The 15,507-nt window shown below is 55.0% G+C and overlaps 1 protein-coding gene across 3 annotated transcripts in view; it reads left to right on the top strand.

Annotated features, from left to right (window-relative positions):
* The window catches only part of RBFOX3 (RNA binding fox-1 homolog 3), a 522,015-nt gene that overhangs the window by 81,267 nt on the left and 425,241 nt on the right, over positions 1 to 15,507 (top strand). Inside the window, exon 1 of one of the 3 annotated variants that reach the window (XM_023211645.1) lies at positions 12,066 to 12,237. The exons of the other annotated variants lie outside the window; for them this stretch is intronic. The gene's annotated coding sequence lies outside the window, so the exon portion shown is untranslated. Of the gene's footprint in view, positions 1 to 12,065; positions 12,238 to 15,507 lie in introns of those variants that run through there. 3 annotated transcript variants of the gene reach the window in all.

Here is a 15,507-nt window from a genome sequence, read left to right as displayed (position 1 = left end):
CTCGCCTATTCCTGGCTTTGGTGGCTCCCAGCGGCCCGCAGTGCTCCATGACTGTGGCTGCCCCGCTCCAGCCTCTGCCTCCGTCTTCACACGGCCTTCTCCCCTGCAGGTGTCTCTGCGTCCCCTCCTCTCCTTGGGACGACACCAGTCGTACTGGATGTAGGGCCCACCCTACTCCAAAATGTCCTTATCTTAACTTCCATCTTAATTACATCTGCAAAGACCTGGTATCCAACTAAGATCCTCCTCGGAGGTACTCAGAGGTTCAACTAAGATCCTCCTCAGAGGTACTCAGAGGTTAGGGCTTCGACATATATATTTTTTGGTGGGAGGCGCAGTTCAATCCACAGCAAGTCCTGATTCAGCAGAAATAAGGAGTGGAGAGGGCAAGGACTCCGTCGGCCTCTCTGCTGAGACCCCGAGCCGCTCCTTCCCTTTTGCCCCAGGAGCCCCTCCTGGCTGGTTTCTCACTGAGAGGCAGCAACAGGCATACTCTCCTATTATTGTGGCTGCCAGCACTCCAGGACCAACTGGGTTTACAAAAATAAAGTTGCATCATCTGCTGCCTGTACCGCATCCCCTCAAACAGGTTATGAAGGGGAAGTGGGGGATATCGGAAGCAGATGGAGGAGCCCTTGATTTGCATAAGGAGCCATTTTCATGGCTCAGAAGCCTCCGTGGAGGGAATAATGTATAGAAATGCACATGCGTAAGCCCTGGGTTGGGAAACAGAGGCACACTGATCAGCCACTAAAATAGACACGGGAGAGACAAAGCTGGTGGGGAAGGGAGTTGGCCAGGAGAGGGTACAAAGCCCATCGAGTAGCTGAGTGCAGAAGTACCAGGCACAGCTGCGGAACCGCACTCCCCCAGGTTCTCTTTTAGTGTTGAGATTTCAACGATGGTGGATCTTCTATATGCAATGGCAGGATGGGCGTTTCCAAAAAGACCTGGCTTTTCTTCTCTCTCCTAGAAGGGCAATTGGAGAAAGAAATGAGAGAAAAGAAAGAAAAAGAAGGGCTTAGCTTCCAGCCAGCTGAACTGAAGCTCCTGGCAGGGAAGAGGTGGCGGGCGTGCTCTGCGTCCCCAGGTGCAGACAGGACACCAAGCGGAGCTAAAAGATGCTCCTTTGTCTGGGCGGGTGACGGGGAGGTGCTTCTGTGCCTGGAGGCATGAGTAGCTCAGAGTGGCGGGAAGAGAAGATAGGATCCAGCCAGGAGACAGAGGTGGAGCTGAGGCTGCCCAGGGTGGGGGTAGAGGTAGATGCCTCACCTGGGGGATTGGTCACTGGTGATGGGGCTGGGAAGTGACTTGTGAGTCTTCCAGCCGTAGGGTCCCTCTGTGTCTGGTTACCTTGTAGCGCCCCCCAGCCTGGCTGGCTATAGAGCTAAGAGCAGGAGGGGGCTGACCTGGTGTCACACGATGGTTTTGTTCCAAACCCTCTCATACACTCAGTTCCCTCACCCAAAGTGGGTATGAGGGGAAGGTGCAAGGTGAATCACTGTCTGTACAAAACCCTCTGCGTAGAATGAGGCCTGCCTGGTTCGTCCGTGCCATGCCATGACCCTTCAATCTCCATGTGCCAGGGCAACGGAACTGAGTGCTCATGTCCGTTTCACATCCAGCCACCAGGACTTGGTTTGTCTGGGGCGGCGGTGCTCTTCCCCTACTGCCTTTGTGGTTTTTCCCTTTGCCAACCCCACTGTCCTCTGCTCTGACCCCTTGCTACTGATCAGGATGCTTCCTATCTCATGACCTGGCCCAAGAGTGGGTCCGGGGACCACTCTGGGCATTCAGGCCACTGTCCTGACCTCACTCTTTGTCAGTGGGAGAGAGAGAGCCTTGCAGAAATTCCCTGGGATTTAGGATTTTGTGATAGGTGACAAAATGCATGATGATCATCCTGGGTTCTCTTTTGGGAAGGAAGCCACTTGGCTCAGCGCATGGTCCCGTTTCGTAGATGAGGCTGGCTTCATCACGAGCACCGGCGGCTGCCTCTGCATGGCCCCTCCAGGCAGGGTTCATGGCTGCTTTGGCCGAGCCTCTGTGGGTGACCACCTGAGAGTCACACTCCTCAGCCATCTTACCTGGAGGTGACGCCAGCACTGCCAGTCACAGTCCCTCAGGGAGAGCTCGTGCTGCCCCTATTGCTCGTAAGTGGGGCCACACGACTTGCTAGCTCTCCCTGAGGGACTGTGACTGGCAGTGCTGGCGTCACCTCCAGGTAAGATGGCTGAGTGCTGGCTGCATGGATTTCCTTTCCTGGCTCAGTCCCCTGCACTGTGGCTGGATGGTGTCAGTGCCCCTGGTGTGCCCCAACCTGGAAGCAGCCTAGAGGCGAACTTTTGAGCTGCAGCAGAGCCAGTGGGTGTCGGGGTGGCGGTGGCTCGTCTCCGCAGCCAGCTCATCCTACTGAATCCAGCCATTTTTCTTGGGCTTTCCTCCCAGGCTGTAGGTCAGCGATTCCCATCCTGGGTGGGGGATTCCAGCATTTTTCCAGTTATCACAAGAGACGGATTGAAATTCTAAAGAAAAAATGAGTTTTGATCCCTTTTGAATTAAAATGTACTCATAGAATATATACTCAAACAAGGAAACAACTTTCCTCTACAAAAATCCAAGCTTAGAAAAATAGATGATGGTGATTGGAATTATAATATACTTCCCAAAGAATTTCGGCAATGTTCCTTTAGACACTGAGCTCCTGGCAAGCCTGACAACTTCGATTTGATTACATGTATGTGATTATAGACGCTTCACAGAGGTGCAGATAATTCTAGAATGGGGATGAGAGAGAGTGCAGCGTTACAGAAATCCAGCTAGTATTGGCAGCTGGCCCCTCCAGGAAGACTGGGAAGCATTTCCAGGGCATTGAAGACCAGTCTTTCTCACTTCTCGGCAAACTCACCTGTAACTTGGTGACTCCATGTAACGAGTACAGGAGGCCCTGGCCTCTGGCTCGCTCTTTTTTAGGAGGATGGTGATTCTTGCCCCCAGTGTGCCTGTGGTGCTTTAGTTTATGGCAAGGTTGTCAACTTGGGGGTGATGTTGCCCTGGGGGACATTTGGCAATGTCTGGAGACATCTTCCATTTTCTCATTTGGAGGTGGGGTGCTCCTGGTGTCCAGTGGGAGGGGCCCAGGGACGCTGCTCCACACCTCACAATGCACAGGACGGCCCCACAACTAGGAAGGAATGGTCCCACCCCAAATGTCAACAGCGCCAAACTCTGGTTACAGGGCTCCCCGAAAGGTTGGGAGGCATGGTTGGGCTCTTTCTATGCCAGAGCCCTTGAGGGTAATATGCTTTGAGGAACATGGCAGGGTGTCGCTGTCTGACAGTGAATAATACGCAAGAATCCTTGTTAGCCAATTATGGAATAATGGAGATCTTAAGCAGTCGGTGGGACAGAACCAAACAGGGATTGGGGAGATTCAGCTTGAACCCACCCATGATGCTGTGTTTGAGGCACTATGCAAATTAGGGCTCCCTTTACACCTGCTGCAGGACAGAGCTATGTGCTGGAAGATGCCGTGCCCGTGCCTGCTCCACGCTCCCAGCATGGCTGGGGGCAGCAGGATCTAACCCCCAGTGCCCATGCTTGCTCCATGCTCCCAGCCCGGCCAGGGGCAGCAGGATCTAACCCCCCGTTCTGCAAGTTGTTGGTGGAGGGAGGAAAGAGCTTTCACCACCTGAGGTTGGCATCCTAGGAGGGGAATGCTGCCACAGATTCAAGGTAGTCATCTGGCAGTGAAATCCCAGAGCTGGCCTAAATGCCCACCGTGAGAGTGAAGGTGTGTTTTGTTGTGGGTGTTTTTCCTCTTTAAAATCATCGGGAGGTTGCCGAGGAGAGAGTGGGCTGCCTCCATTAAGCCGGGGGAGGAGAGGTCTCCATTAAACTCCTGTGAAGCTGTTTGCCTGCTTTGACGCTGAGACAGTGTTTGTAAATATTGGTTCCAGGGAAATGGCTCTGAACCTGCAGCATGTCTACCGTGTGTTGGTAAGCCTGCCCAAACATTGGTGTCTGCAGTACCCTTCTGCCAGACTCATTGTTTTATCCAAATGGGGAGCAGGATTATTTTATTTTTAGAACTCTGTGATCCTCTCTCAGGAGGAAAACTCAAAGGTCCTCAATCATAGAACGGGGGACTTCAAAGGGATCTTAGGGACCATTTAACCCAACTCCCTGGTTTTAATGATGGGGAAACTGAGGGCCAGAAGGGAAGAGCGACAAGGAGGTCATGAAGGCAGGACAGAAACCCAAACCTCCACTCGAGGCTGTGAAAGGCTGGCCCCATTTTCCAGTGCTGCCGAGGTGGCCAGGTGAGAGTGAGATACGGGGTATAGAAGGCTGTGGGGGTTAAGGTATCAGGATGCTAAACTCTTGTCTACCTCCTGAAATCGAGGACCACTGAAAATTTGCTGACTAGTTTAGAAGGTTTGCCTTTTATTAGTTTTGCGTTTTATCACCTTGTGTTTAATTTGTGTTTACCCGTCTCCTTCTACCCCACGGGGTTGTGAGTCCTGAGGACAGGCGGCTCGCCATATCCCTCACCGGAATCCTGGCAGGTGCGTGTTCACCTGAAGCTCCACCAGCCTCAGTAACTCTCTGTCCACGAACCGATGGGGCTCTTGATCACATCCTGTCTTTGGTTGGCTCACCAGGGACAACAGAACTCAAAATACAGAGAGAGTCGCCACTGAGGACTTGGGTCTCTTCACCACGAGGAATGTGAGAAGAGTCACGGAAACTTTCGCGTCAACATTTTGGGGATGTGTCTGAGAGCACAGAAGGACCCCCCACTCCCTCCAGCCCCTTTCCCGCCCTCTGAACACTTGAAACACGGTGGGGTTTGGTGGTGACTGGTGACATTTAGGCCAGTTCAGTTCCATACTTGAGACATTTAAACTTTGCGTTTTAGATTGTGATAAAATATACATCACATAAAATTTGCCGTCGTAACCATTTAGAAGCCAGGGGTATAAAGAGTGTTCGCACTGTGGTGCGGCTGTCACCACCACCCATCTCCAGAGCTTTTCCCTCCTCCTAGACGGAAAGTCTGCCCCCAGAAACAACTCCACATTGTTCCAACCCCCCCAGCCCCTGATAACCTCCATTCTTCCTTCTGTCCCTATGGATTTGGCTATTCTGGGAACCTCATACTCATGGAATCTATGGGATCTGTCCTTTTCTGCCTGGTTGATTTCACTCAGCATAATGTCCTCAGAGTCGGTCCCTGTTGTAGCCTGAGTCAGAGCTTCCTTGAATTTTTTTTTTTTTTTTTCTTTTTCCAAGACAGAGTCTTGCTCTGTCACCCATGCTGGAGTGCAGTGGCGCCATCTTGGCTCACTGCAGCCTCCACCGCCCAGGTTCAAACGATTCTCCTGCATCAGCCTCCCGAGTAGCTGGGATTACAGGCACCTGTCACCACGCCCGGCTAATTTTTGTATTTTTAGTAGAGACAGGGTTTTACTACGTTGGCCAGGCTGGTTTTGAACTCCTGAGCTCAGGTGATCTGCCCGCTTTGGCCTCCCAAAGTGCTGGGATTACAGGCACGAGCCACGACGCCCGGCGCTGTTCTCTACTTTGGATGAAATCTGACATTCCTGAGGCGAATCTCGTATCCTCTCAGTGGGGAGAGGTGGTGTGTGTGTCGGGTGAGAGGACTTTAGAGATGATACTGTCTTAACACAACCAAGGATCTCTCAAGACACCCAAGTGTACCCTGAAGATAGTTGGGTAAAAGTTAGCTCGGGGGTGGTGCGCGGTGGGGATGGCCCCTCAGGGCTCCAGCCCTGGTGCCAGCAGGAAAGTTTGTGTCTGGACGTGAAGTTTGAGGGCCTCTAGCTCCTGAGGATGGTTTTTGAGGAGGGAGAGAATCTCTAGAGACTGGTGGACTTGAGGCTCAGGGCTGCCTTTAGGAAGACAGCATGACACAGGGCCTCTGGGTTAGAGCAATTTCTAGAAAAATAATGGCAGGGAACATTCCAGAAAAACAGCACCAGAGAACAGTTCCTCAAAGGTGGAGACTTAGAGAGTGGGGAGCTGTTCAGGGGGTCACACAGTGCCATGAAAACAGTTTTTCAGCATTAGAGGCAACCACACATTTTAGGAGCATTTCCAGCGGCCCGAGTTTGTCCAGGGTCTCCCCTCCAGTGTGGTCTGCACCGGTCCCAGATTCCGTCAGCTGGAGGTCAACCTGTCGCCGGTGGTGGGAGCAGCAGCAGGGCCCTTCTTTGCCACTCATGCTGGCCCTGAGTCCTGAGCCACTGACTTCACTGAAAAACTCCCATGTCCACTTCACTGGCAGTGGATATTAGTTAGGCTACACACCTATCCAGGACTTGAATGACCTGAGATAAAATTTCTTTAGCAAAAAAGTGCCTTAAGAATATATATATGGGCATGTGTGACTGTGTGTTTTTGTGTGTCCACACTTTGTGTGTGTGCCTATGTATCTGTGAAGGTATATGTGTGTGAGTGTGTGCCTGTGTGAATGTATGTGTGTCTCTGTGTGTGTGAGCATGAGTGTGTCTGAGTGCATACATCTATGTAAGAATGGATCTGTGTGTGAGTGTATATGAGTGTGTGTCTGTGTGTCTATACATGTGTCTGCGTGTGAATGTGTGTGCCTGTGTGGAGTATATATCTGTGCGTGTGTCTGTGTGAATGTGTGTGTGTGTCTGTCAATGTATCCGTATGTGTCTGTGTGTATCTGAGTGTGTGTGAATGTGTGTATCTGTGTGTATGTGTCTGTGTGTCTGTGTGTATGAGAGTGTCTGTGAGTCTGTGTGTGTGTGTGTATGTGAGGGTGTGCCTGAGTGTGTTTGTATCTGTGTCTGAGTGAGTGTATGTGAGGGTGTGAATGTATGTATGAGTGTGTGTCTGTGTGTTCATCTGAGCATGAGTGTGTGTGTCTGTGTGAGCATGTGTGTGTAGCTGTGTGTGTGTCTGTGTGTATCTGTGAGTGTGTGTCTGAGCGTGAGTGTGTATCCGTGTGTGTCTGCATGCCTGTATGTACTGGTGCATTGCCGTGGTCACTGAGCAGCAGGTCCCTGGCTTTACCTGGTGTAAGGGGAACAAGCTGCATCTCTCATGTCCCCACCCTCTCTGCGTGCCTGCAGTCCCCTCCCAGACAGCCAGGAGTGGCTGTGGCTGCAGGGCCAGGCTGGCTTCACCCGTGTGCTCCCTGCTCAGGAGGGCTTGTGCTTGGCTCGGTGCTCTGCCGTCACCATTGTGAGATTCAAACAAGGGCCTCCCAGTTGCATTTTGCTCTGAGGCCTGTAACTCGTGTAGCTGGATCTGGTGGGGACCTCTTGCAACATGGGGCAACTTCAGATAGAAGCCGGTCTGGAAGCTGTGTGCGAGTGTGTCTGCTGGGGGAGGCTGTGCATGGCACCCGGCCGGCTGGGTGGGCCCGAGGCACTCTTTCCCTACAGCCCTGGAGGGGAGCCCAACACCAACCCCACCCTTGTGCTCCGCCAGCCTAGGCCCCGTGGCAGGTGCTGGTCTTTTTGTGGCGTGGCGCCGTCTGCCCCCAGGCCGAGGTGCCACGCTCAGGCGGCCGAGGACATTAACCACTTCTAGGCCTCTGGCCCTGTGTGTGAGGCCAGGCAGAGGGAGGCGGCTGGTGGGCTGGTGGCAGGGGGCAGGCGGTGTGGGAACATGTGCATCTGGGTGTGGGAGTACGGGCTGGGGTTTTAATGCACCTTCTGTGTTCCTGGCACCTGACCCCTGGACCTTGGCACATGCACACAGGAGGGCAGCTCACCCGGCTGCGGCTTCAGGCTGCTCCCTGCCTTGGACTGACATGCTCCTTCTAGTCCTCACTGCCGTCCCTGGAGATGAAGGTTGGCAGCTGCCCTGCATGTCCTCAGTCTCTGGCTGACGGGGAGCAGCCTGTGTCCCAGCCCTGCTGTCTCCTGCCCTGCTGCCTGGTCACCTGCTTGGCCTGCCTGGGGCGATGTCACACCGCCACCGGCTGACACTGCCCGGCGAGCCCCACTCCACAGGCGAGGAGGTAGGGGCAAGCTGGGAGAGAACTGGTCCCGGCCCCGTCGCCCAGGGAGCTGCGTGACTTGGGCAATTCACTCAAGCCTGGGCCTTGGTGCCCTCGATTGCACAGGGGAGACCTGGCTTCGTGACTTTCAATGTGCTTTGTGGACCACTGAGGCTCAGGGTTGCTAGAATGACTCAGAACTCGGCACAGCCACCATCCTCAAGGTGACAACTTATTCCAGTGAACGGATGCAGATGAAAACCAGCCATGGGGAGCAGCGCAGAGGCAGGGCAGGGTCCCGGGAACCAGCCTGGAGCTCTGCTGCTCCTCCCACGGCAACGATACGGGACAGCACATGTGGGTGTTGCCAGCCGGGGACGCTCACCCCAGCCCTGGTGTCCAGAGTTTTACTGGGTCTCAGTCATGGAGACGTGACTGACCACCCAGGTACTGACCTCGGTCTCCAGCCACTCCAGGGGTCAAGCTGACATGGCGTGGCCCGAGGTAAACAGGGATGCTCTTTCAGGCAGGGTACTCCAAGGGCTTAGGGGTGACCTTCCAGGAGCCAGGGCCGAGGGCCAAACCTTCCAGCAAGACTAACACTTGATAGTGATGATAGATGCTATGATCCGGACAGCGTGGACAGGACAGGTAAAGGGGAGGGGACAGGCGGGGAGGGGACCGGCAGGGAGGCCGTCTCCTCTTAGCAGGGAAGCAGGGCTGTGGCCCTTCCCTCTTGAGGGGTTCTCTTCCCCGTACCCGCCCTGGTCCTGGCTAGCTCGGGCCCACCTCTGAGCTGGGTGGGCTGCAAAGCCGGGGCCATTTCAGGGCCAGAGGGCTTAGGATTTGCGGGACACACCTTTGCTTGCCGTCACTGGCAGGTCTTTTGTTCTGCTTCCTTGAGAGCATGGCAGGAGGACTCTGTGGGGTGCGTGAGCCCTGGGGGTGGGGGCATGGGGTGTGCGGGCTCCCAGGGATGGCCCCATCTGCTGAGAGGGCTGCCTGCCCTTCAGGAGAGCAGCAGAATAGAAACTGACCTTTGTTTCTTCCGATTTTTATGCTGAGTTCAAAGCTCAGGCTTCCCCAGCACCCCAGCTCTTGGTTTACCTCCAGAGGATTTGTTTTGGGGGCCTGGTATCCCCAGGTCTTGGGGGGACCTGCCAGCCCTGGGCTTCTCTTGGTGCTTCCCGGTTATGGCACCCTGAAGACACGTCTCCTGTGATGGCTGGCTTTCTCCTTCTGGCTGTTCCTGGCCGCGGCCGCCTCGGCCCTCCCTTCATTTGGAGGAAATGTTCTATTTATGCCACCTCCACCCTCCCTACGACGGGAAAACCATTTTCCAAATTGTTTCTCTTGAAAGCAGGAAAGCTGGAGTGAGGCTCGCTCGGCCCGGAGCTAGACACCACTCTGCGGCTTTCCTTCTTCAGCGCCTTCCTGTGGATTTGCTCATTTGCCCCCTACTCCGCACCGTGCTGCTTCTGTTAGGGGAGGCAGGGTAGGGGGCCTCACCCCCGGTTTTGGACGGGGAGCCTGAGGCCTGGCTTGTTCTTGCAGGCCCTCCTCCCAGGGGCTGTTCCGCCAAGCCTGCCCTTCCAGTGGCAGGAGAAAAATCCAGGAGGCTTCCCCACAGCCTCCAGGCCCCAGCACCTCCAGTGTTTGGGGATTACGGTGTTTTCCCCATGTAGGTATGAGCCAGGCTTTGGAGACACCTGAATAAGCCCGGGGAAACTCACGTGCAAGGCTCTTTCCAGCACCCTCCGGCCCGGAGGACTTGCGGCCCCGGCCAGGCCATCACATGGGCTTCCGTCAGGTGCCCCCCATCCCTGCCTGCCCCCTTCTCCCAAACAGCGTCACCTCACATGTGTAGCTGCTGTCATAGATCGTGTCTAGTCGGTCTGTGCACTGGCAAGAGTGATAGATCACTTTCACTGCCATGTCTCGTGATTAATTTCCCATAATAGTCCTCTCTAACACCAAGGCGAAAAGAGGAGAGAGAGAAAAAAACCTACATTATCCACTTGTGCTCAGAGTATAAATGAATTAGATTTAATTTCTGTTTAATTGTTTCCATAGCTCAGCCTCTGCTGACTTCACAGGATAATTTATTTTGCAGTCCTGGGGAAAAGAAGGAGGAGGGAGGGGAGAGACGGGGGATGTAGCCAAGTGGTCTGCCTGTGGATACTGTTTAATTACACCTGATAGTCTTATCTCCGTGTAATTATGGGAGTCTCGTTGGGTTTCTGCGGCTGCCTCCTGTCTGCACTTGCAGGATCAATACCGGGTCAGACCTGGGGCCAGCAGCTTTCAAGAAGGTGAGGGATCTGCCGGGGGCTTTGCTGTTGAGTCAGGAACAGGCCAGGCAGCTCCTGAAATTGCCAGAGGGAAGGAAGGCTGGGGATCATGTGTCTCAGAACTGGAAATTTCCTGATTTTCTGTCCATGTTACCAAAATGATAACTTTCCCCCAGCACAATCTGTTTAATGACCGTGGGGTTTTTCCCCGGCCTTCCCTCTTTGAAGCCGTGGATGAGAGGCCAGTGGTGGACTGAGTGGGGGTTTTCACTGCACCTTGGAGTTTTTGAGTTGTCCTGACAATCTCTCTCCCTGCTGAGTAATTGAAGCACTGAGTAAGAGCTCAGCCAGCAGGAATGGGGGCCCCTGCACCCCACTCCTGCTTCGAAAGTTCAGCACTCTTCCATTCCTGCCTCCCTCCATCATTTTCTTCTTTTCTTTTGTTTTTGTTTTTTGAGACAGAGTCTCACTCTGTAGTCCAGGCTGGAGTGCAGTGGCGTGATCTTGGCTCACGGCAACCTCCGCCCCCTGGGTTCAAGTGATTCTCTTGTCTCAGCCTCCCAGGTAGCTGGGATTACAGGCACCTTCCACCACACCTGGCTAATTTTTTTTATTTTTAGCAGAAGCAGGGTTTTACCATATTGGTCAGTCTGGTCTTAAATTCCTGACCTTAAGTAATCCACCTGCCTCAGTGTCCCAAAGTGCTGGGATTATAGACATGAGCCACAGGGCCCGGCCCTCCTTTTTCTTATGATGATAAAATACACGTGACATAACATTAACCGTGTGAACCATTTTTAGTGCACAGTTCAACCAGTGGCATTCGGCACCTTCACATTGCTGTGCGATCGTCACCATCCACCTCCAGAACATTCTCATCTTCCCCAGCTGAAGCTCTGTGCCCATAAAACACCGACTCCCCTTCCCATCCCCAGCCCAGCAACCCCCATTCTACCTTCTGTGTCTATGAGTGGGACTCCCCGAGGGCCCTCTTATTGGTGGATTGTACGACATGCGACCTTTTGTGTCTGGCTTGTCTCAGCGTCATGTTTTTGGGGTCCACCCATATTGCAGCATGTGTCAGAGCTTCCTCTCTTCCTGGGGCAGGTATCGTTGCAGCGCATGGATGCAGCATGTTGCGTCTATCCATCCGTCCATCCGTCCATCCGTCCGTGCACAGTGTGTTGCTCCAGCGTGCTTTCGGAGGGCACACCTGGGGAGGCCCCAAGTCTGTGGCTCCATCTCGCGGGTCCTCCTAGCTTCTCATTCGAGTTGCCTGAGACTTTCATCCCATCTCTACCAGCTGGGCCAGGCTCTCAGGAGTAATTAGTGGAATGAGGGTCCCGGGACCTCCTCTGGGGATGAACTCTGACCTCGGGGTGTGAACAGAGCTCTGGCTCTTTCTAAGGCCTGGAGCCCCTCTGGGCTGGGCGTGAATATTTATGAAGCAGCTCTTTTGAGTCAACCTCATTTAATCCTACATGGGGTGACAGCCTGTGTCTCTCTGCCCAGGAGCTGGGTATCCTGGTTCTCCAGGGCAGGGGGCAGGCCTGAGCATGCTGGTGGAAGGGCAGGGGTGCCCAGGGAGGGGAGCGTGGCCACACATGGGCATTTCATAGAGCTCATGCCACCTGCGTTCTCTTCAATTCAATGCCTGTCCGTTCTTACTTTTTATCTTAAGCCCCGTGGGGATGGGAGTATTTTAGGCAATGGAAATAGTTCATTTTTCTTCATTTGTTGTGTTGAACGTTTGTCATGCCCGGAGAATGCAGACGGATACAGCAGCAGCTGGTGCTCCCGGCCAGGGCTGTGCGTGCTCTCTGCCTCTCTCTCTCTGACTCTCCCCTCTCTCTCTGTTGGCCTGGTGAAATGTTCTTGGCTGTGGGCACACAGAGCCTTGGACTCAAGGCTGTTGGAGTGGAGGAGACCTTGACTTCGGTCCTGGAGGTGAGCGCCTCGATTAAAGCCAGGTTTCTGGAAGGAAGAAGATAAACTATGTTCCTTGCTGGAGAAGGGCCGTAGCCAATCCACCCAGCAGCAGTGTACTCCTTGTGATGTGCTAGCAGCGTGTGGGGCTCGGTGCAGGGGTGAAAGGTGGCAATGGTCTCTGAAGCGGTGCAGCCTCAGCCAGGAGCCTCAAATGCCTGCCCACCACACCAACGCGGCGTGTGGATGCCACAGCAGGGACCCAGAGAAGGGGCAGATACCTCCTTAAGGAGGGTGGGTACTTAGGGACAATGTGGGAGGTGGCCTTGGGTTGAAACTGAAAGGCAAACAGGTTTTCCGACGGAGGAGGGAAGAGAGAACATCCTCAAGGGAAGAGCAGAGCAGACTCCGAGAAGGAACTGCACTGCCAGCGGCCAGCATTTCTTGTTTTCTCTGTGTGCTGGGGGCTCTTCTCCAATTGCGGTTCTCTTGCCACCCTGTCGATGAGCTTCTGCAGGTCTCACGGAAGGGACCAGTGTAACACAGGAGACGGGAGAGACCTGGGGTACAAGGGACTTGACACATGGCGAGGAGCTGCGTGGGGGTCAGATGGGGGAGAGGCTGGATCACTGGGCCCTGGGCCATGCACTGTCTCCCAGCTGCAGGCTGGGCACACCCCCAGGGGCCCCAGCTATGAGGTGACCTGGCCTGGGGAGCAGTGGGAGCCTTGCCTGGGGAGCCTGGCCTGGGGAGCAGTGGGAGCCCTGCCACAGGGCTTCACCGGAGCAGGGCTCTGCTGATCCAGATGGAAGCTCTGCCCTTGGCTTGAACGTTGCTTCTCCGGAAAGGGTCTCCTGCCCTCCTGCCAAGTTCTACCTTCCTGTAGCTGTGTGGGTGGTGCCAGGTGTTACCAGGTGCACACAGGCTGAGGGACCCAGGCAGAGGCTAACTTCTGCCTCAGGACACCCAAGGGTGTGTTAGAGAGTCTGGAGAATTCCCTCACCCCAGGCAGCAAAGAGGTGGCGGCTCTAGGGAAGTGGGGACTAGGAATGGGGCGGCGCCGAGCCCCAGCCTCCTGTCTGGTCTTTCTGGAAAGCTCCCTGTGCTCTCCCACCAAGTCCCAAGAGAACAGCTCTACACCAGCCACAGCTTCTGCACGGTTCCATTTCACAGTGCACAGAGGACTTTCATATGCACTGGGCCATCTTTGTCCTTCCCAAGCTGTGGCGTTAACCAAATAGAAATGCTTCATGGTCCAGTGGATCCACACGGCCTGGGGGGATGCGGGTGCCACCCAGAGGCTTGTGCTAGATGCTGTGGCTTAGGGCCAGGGTTACTAGGGGTGGCTGTGGTGTTGCTGAGGGGCAGTAGGGATGTGGTGGCAGCCTGTGGCCCCAGAGCCTGTCGGGAAGTGGCCACAAAAGGGCAGGATATCACTGTGTGGTTGCTGAGATCCAGGAGACAGCAGTGGTTTGTCAAGATTACAACAACGAGGCGTGACTCGGGCCACCTGGGTGTGTGAGGCTATGCACCCGTGGCCTCATCTGTGAATGCGGCGGTTCTAGAAGCTGCCTGGCAGGTGTGAGAGGACTCAGGCAATAGCGGCCCACTGCTTGGATCAGTGCTGGGCCCAGGGAGTGCCTGTCTGCGTGGCTGCCGAGTGCATACCCGTGTGTCGGATTCCCAGGTGCATGTTCTGCATGTAGCTCACTGCAGAGGTGCATGCTGTTGGGAAGGATGGGGTGAGGGGGCACCTGGCTGTGTGCATGCTGGGAGGTGAGCAGAATCCCAGGTGTGCTGGCTGCGTTTTCTGCTGCTTCCAGTGGCTTCCTCTGTCCAGTGCAGGGTGGAGATGGCGGGAGCGTGTCATGAGCAAGTCTGATACACACGGTCCCCACCCAGCAGCTCCAGAGGGGTGTAGGGCTTCTCTCCATTGACCTTCGGTGAGGAGAAATACCAGGGAAGGACACCGATTGGCCTGACTGAGGTCACGTGCCTGCCCCTGTACCAATCACAGTGCCTCAAGGATTGGCAGGTCCGGTCACATGCCCATAGTGGGCAGGGTATCTTGATTGGCAGCCTTAGCCAAATTCCAGGTTAGACTGGGGGAAGCAGGGGCGAGCTGGCTACTAGATGTGCAGGGGCAGGCCCAGAAGGCCAACCACAGAGGCCCACTAGGGCATGTGGGCCCACGTAGACCCAGGAACCACACTCGGAGAAATGGCTCTGTGTGCTGGCCCCGGGAGGCTGTGTGGAGTGCCCAGCGCCTGTGCCGCCTCACTGACATCGCCCACGGTTCTTTCCAGTAGGCAAGCTTGTGGGGCTCCCACTGTGGAGTAGAGGACACTGGAGCTCGGAGAGATCATGCGGTCTGCCTGAGGCCACGTGGCTGCTAAGAGGCTGAGTCTGGTTCCAAGGTAGCCCTTTCAGCACCCTGCGGTGCCATTTCACCAAGAAAGGCCCCCACTGTGGGGATGGGGGTCCACAGGAGGATGGGATATGGTCAGGGCAGCTGTGCCTGTTGGTGAATGCACCCAGGTATGTGCCACCTGGCCATGGCACAGCCATGCCCAATGGTGAATGCATTCCAGTGGGTGCCACTTGGCTACAGGGCCATGTTTGGGGATGACATGCATCCTGGTATGTGCCACCTGGTCATGGGGCCATGCCCAGTGCTAACATGTATTTGGGTGTATGTCACCTGGCCATGGGACTGTGTCCGGTGGTAACATGTATGCAGGTGTGTGTCCTCTGGCCATGGGACTGTGCCCAATGGTAACATGTATGCAGGTGTGTGTCCTCTGGCCATGGGACCGTGCCCAATGCTAACATGTATCCGGGTGTGTGTCCCTTGGCCATGGGACCGTGCCCAATGGTGACATGCATTCGGGTGTGTGTCCTCTGGCCATGGGTCCGTGCCCAATGCTAACATGTATCCGGGTGTGTGTCTCCTGGCCATGGGACCGTGCTCAATGGTGACATGCATTCGGGTGTGTGTCCTCTGGCCATGGGACTGTGCCCAATGGTAACATGTATCTGGGTGTGTGTCCCCTGGCCATGGGGCTATGCTAGATGGTGACATGCATCTGGCTCACATTACCTGACAGATAAATTCTCACCTGACGTCACGGTTCACTGCAGGGTTACCTCCTCTATTAAGCCCTTCCCGCCGCTGCCCTCACCCCACACGGGCAGAACTGCTGCATCCCCCTTGCCTTCGCTGTGTAGCTCTTGCTCACAGAGTCCTCCAACAATTATCCCATTTCCCTGACTCCTCCTCTGCAAGACCAA

The sequence above is a fragment of the Piliocolobus tephrosceles genome, chromosome 16 (assembly GCF_002776525.5).
Source record: "Piliocolobus tephrosceles isolate RC106 chromosome 16, ASM277652v3, whole genome shotgun sequence".
In the NCBI taxonomy this organism is placed as follows: Eukaryota; Metazoa; Chordata; class Mammalia; order Primates; family Cercopithecidae; genus Piliocolobus; species Piliocolobus tephrosceles.
This window is presented reverse-complemented; position numbering and strand designations above follow the sequence as displayed.